This window comes from Palaemon carinicauda, chromosome 41 (assembly GCF_036898095.1).
Source record: "Palaemon carinicauda isolate YSFRI2023 chromosome 41, ASM3689809v2, whole genome shotgun sequence".
Lineage (NCBI taxonomy): Eukaryota > Metazoa > Arthropoda > Malacostraca > Decapoda > Palaemonidae > Palaemon > Palaemon carinicauda.
Window position 1 is genome coordinate 52,583,011 of NC_090765.1, and position 5,000 is coordinate 52,588,010.

The 5,000-nt window shown below is 36.3% G+C and overlaps 1 long non-coding RNA gene across 1 annotated transcript in view; it reads right to left on the reverse strand.

Annotated features, from left to right (window-relative positions):
* LOC137632585 (uncharacterized) overlaps positions 1 to 4,263 on the reverse strand; it is a 6,187-nt gene extending 1,924 nt beyond the window's left edge. The window contains exon 1 of the long non-coding RNA XR_011042063.1: positions 4,067 to 4,263. This is a non-coding gene — a long non-coding RNA (uncharacterized lncRNA). The remainder of the gene's footprint in view (positions 1 to 4,066) is intronic.
* Positions 4,264 to 5,000: the final 737 nt, after the last annotated feature.

Genomic DNA, 5,000 nt, shown 5'->3' on the forward strand with positions numbered 1-5,000 from the left:
TAAGTTATTCTTCAATTTCTTAAAGAATAATTCATAATCAAATGGATTTAATATGACTTAATCACAGCATTTTATTGATAAACTTGATATTCTTTGATACTTATAATCATACTGAGTACCGAAAACAATAATATACTTATAACTAATAATATTAGACTTTAAGAGCTACAACTCATTTATCTTCATCATTATCAAGTGAGTTGAAAATGTTATCTAATTGCACCATTTTGTTAATAAACGATATTATTTGATGATTAGAACCACGACTGAATACTGAAAACAATTATATACTTATTATATTCTATAGACCCTCAAGAGTTACAACTCATTTAGCCCCATCATTATCAAATGAGTTGAAAATATCATTTAATCACAGCATTTTATTAATAAATTTCATATTCTCTAATACTTATAACCTCGACTGAATAGTGAAAACAATTATATAATTATATATACTCTAATAATGTTAGACCTTAAGAGTTACAACTCATTTAGCCCCATCATTATCAAATGAGTTGAAAATATCATTTAATCACTGCATTTTATTAATAAATTTCATATTCTATAATACTTAGACTGAATAGTGAAAACAATTAAATAAACAGCACATATCATACGCTATCAGACTCCAAGAGTTACACCTAATCCAGCCTCGACAAAGGAAATCTACCCGGACTACTTCGAATTCATTAAAGTGTTCCACTTGACTCAATTAGCCAGACTATAAGCTTCGTCACTTAGAGATCAAGGGCTTATGCAGCTGACCTCCTTCCCTGTTTTTAAACCAGCAACGATGCCCTGTTGATGAGGGCGTGTTTTATTGGCCTTAAAAAAAAACTATCATCTTATGTAATGGAACAGATGGTGAAGTTTGTTCTTGTGGCGTTTGTTATTGCTTGGCGAGGGAGATAATGTTTGTTATTTCGAGTCTTGACGAGGGAGATAATGTTTGTTATTTCGATTCTTGACGAATGAGATATAGTGTTTTTTTCGAGTCTTGACGTGGGAGGTGATGTTTGTTATTTCGAGTCTTGACGAGAGAGACAATGTTTGTTATTTCGAGTCTTGACGAGGGAGACAATGTTTGTTATTTCGAGTCTTGACGAGGGAGACAGTGTTTGTTATTTCGAGTCTTGACGAGAGAGACAATGTTTGTTATTTCGAGTCTTGACGAGGGAGACAATGCTTGTTATTTCGAGTCCTGACGAGGGAGACAATGTTTGTTATTTCGAGTCTTGACGAGGGAGACAATGTTTGTTATTTCGAGTCTTGACGAGGGAGACAATGTTTGTTATTTCGAGTCTTGACGAGGGAGACAATGTTTGTTATTTCGAGTCCTGACGAGGGAGACAATGTTTGTTATTTCGAGTCTTGACGAGGGAGACAATGTTTGTTATTTCGAGTCCTGACGAGGGAGACAATGTTTGTTATTTCGAGTCTTGACGAGGGAGACAATGTTTGTTATTTCGAGTCTTGACGAGGGAGACAATGTTTGTTATTTCGAGACCTGACGAGCAAGTCAATGTTTGTTATTTCGAGTCTTGACGAGGGAGACAATGTTTGTTATTTCGAGTCCTGACGAGGGAGACAATGTTTGTTATTTCGAGTCTTGACGAGGGAGACAATGTTTGTTATTTCGAGTCTTGACGAGGGAGACAATGTTTGTTATTTCGAGACCTGACGAGCAAGTCAATGTTTGTTATTTCGAGACCTGACGAGGGAGACAATGTTTGTTATTTCGAGACCTGACGAGCGAGTCAATGTTTGTTATTTCGAGTCCTGACGAGGGAGACAATGTTTGTTATTTCGAGCCTTCACGAGGGAGACAATGCTTGTTATTTCGAGTCTTGACGAGGGAGATAATGTTTGTTATTTCGAGCCTTCACGAGGGAGACAATGCTTGTTATTTCGAGTCTTGACGAGGGAGAAAATGTTTGTTATTTCGAGCCTTGACGAGGGAGACAATGTTTGTTATTTCGAGACCTGACGAGCGAGTCAATGTTTGTTATTTCGAGTCCTGACGAGGGAGACAATGTTTGTTATTTCGAGCCTTCACGAGGGAGACAATGCTTGTTATTTCGAGTCTTGACGAGGGAGACGATGCTTGTTATTTCGAGTCTTGACGAGGGAGACAATGTTTGTTATTTCGAGTCTTGAGGAGAAAGATAAAGTTTATTTCGAGTCTTGACGAGGGAGACAATGTTTATTATTTCGAGTCTTGGCGAGGGAGATAATTGTTAATCATGAATATACAATGGCACAGGATGTAGTTGATAAAACCAGCATGGAGCAGGGTGTGTTATATTAGGCGGAGTATGTGGTTAAATAAAAGGAAAACCAAACCACATTGCGTTTAATGTTTCCACTTTGCGATTCACCGGACCAATGCTGTTAAAGGATGACTCATTGATACAATTTTCTGAATGTGTGAAAATATACGACTATTTTAGGTAACAGAAAACTATGTATTGTTCATAAAATCTTGTACTCTACATTTTTGTTATACTGTTATTGGGTCTCTCTCTCTCTCTCTCTCTCTCTCTCTAACTATATTACTATATATTATTCATAAAAGTATTTTATTTTCTTCATTAAAATATTCTACATCTTTTTTCACTAATATTAGAATAATCTCTCTCTCTCTCTCTCTCTCTCTCTCTCTCTCTCTCAAAAACTATATATTGTTCATGAAAGTATTTTTCTTCATATAAATCCTCTACATCTTTTGTTTCACTAATATTAGAATAATCTCTCTCTCTCTCTCTCTCTCTCTCTCTCTCTCTCTCTCTCAAAAACTATATATTGTTCATGAAAGTATTTTTCTTCATATAAATCCTCTACATCTTTTGTTTCACTAATATTAGAATAATCTCTCTCTCTCTCTCTCTCTCTCTCTCTCTCTCTCTCTGAGGGGTAACGCGCTCAACTGATAATCTGAGTGGCCCTTGTTCGACTCTAGGACCGGACTATGAGGGACGAATTAGCTCGGTCCCTTAAAATCCAGTATGAAGTATCGAGTTGTTAGTCGACTATTGAGGGCCGTTGTTGCGGTGGAGTAAGAAAGGAAGAGGGAAATTATACGTGTATGGTGCTCTGTCAAACCGAGAAGTCCTCTCTCTCTCTCTCTCTCTCTCTCTCTCTCTTAGCTTCGAGGTATCTAGTACTATCATGTTACCAGGACTTGGTATTATTACTATCAACGTTATTTATCTTGACAAACCTTAAAATCTTCGATGGAAATTCGAACATAACTTTGCAAAGTGGAAAAATATGTTTATTTCTATGTGTAGCTAAAGATGATTAAGTAACATTTAAGTATTTGTGTGTGTGTGTGTGTTCGAGTGTGTTTTTCAAGGATTTATAACAAAGAACCTTAAATGATTTAAATCCGATGAGAAAGTGATCAGAAATTTCGAGTGACTTAATTTCTTTGATAATGTTCTTTTTTAAACACTTAAAGATCAGAACGTAGACCATTGCGATAAATTCCCATCTCATATTTCTGATTCCTAGAGTTCCAAAGTCGGTTGTAGGATTCCAACTTCTCTCAAAACTTCAAAATGTATTTTGATTTGCATTAGGTCATCAAAATTCGCAAACCATTTAATGGTATTAATCGAAGTTCGACTCGTTGATGTAATAAAATGGAGGAATTTTATGGGGTTTTTTTCGAGAAATATGTGGAAAGAACTGAAAAATACATATTGTTTCTATAAAGAAAAAAATTCAGTTTTCCTGTTTCACTGATTTAAGTTTTGGCACAAGAAATATTATGGGTCGACACCTGGAGGAGCTATTGTTGATTGATTATACATAAGTGGAAAATAATTTAGATAGAATTGCCAAAAACCTAACTCGCGTGGCCTTATGCCTAATATTGTTCCCAAAAAACCTAACTCATGCGTGTATGCCTATATGCAAATACCGATTATGAACACAGAGGTAAAACACTATGGTATAATGAGAAAACGAATACAGTTCCCAAATAGCTAACTCCTGCGTCCTTATGCTTATATGAAAATACCAATAGTAAACATTAAAGTAAAATTAGTTTACAGTAACTCACCCAAAATATAGATTTGAGACTACCCCAGCCTCTCCCGTCTAGGTTATCCAACCGACCAAACCGGACGAATGATTGCGACTCCCAGAAGACTCGGATGTCAGCTCTCCAGACGAACCAGCTTCACCCGACTAACTCCACGCAACGTAAGAATTGACAGTACCTTCCACCGTGTAGATTAGTCCATTTGGAGCAATAATGGGGCTGGTGGTAGAAGTAGAGTTGGTAGTGGGCACACACACACACAGACGCTAGGGGTCGTGCCTCGCTTAAATGTGGCAAATGACCATTCTTTAATGAGCCTAGAGAGAGTTCAGGCTACGTGTCATGGTATATCTTCGTATCATTCCAATGCAAAAGATTTTATTATCAGCATAAACACATAAGATTAATGTACATAAATACACATGCACGTTTGTGTAAACATATGTATATTACAATGCATACACACACACACACACTCATATACACTCATACACGCCCGCAAGACCACCTTGAATATATGTGGGTCGGAGGATAGCACCCTTAATTCAAAGCCAGGAGGGTATAGCCTTTTAAAGACACCCTTATATAAGGCGTGTGTGTTATATATATATATATATATATGCGTATATATATATATATATATATATACACACAGCAACAACAACAATACCTTCAACTATTTCTAGTGCACTGCAGGACAAAAGCCTCAGATATGTCCTTAGTCATGTCTGGGGTTTCGTCCACTGCAGATAGGTGATGATGGGAGACCTTTTTCTAATCGCTCACAGCAAACCAACCTAGTATGGGTGGCCTTGACTAGTACAGCTTTACTGATTATGGCGATACACAAACATTTTTCACCACATTAAAGTATCCACACTTAGAAAGTATATATATATATATATATATATAGATATATATATATATATATATATATATAGATATATATAAC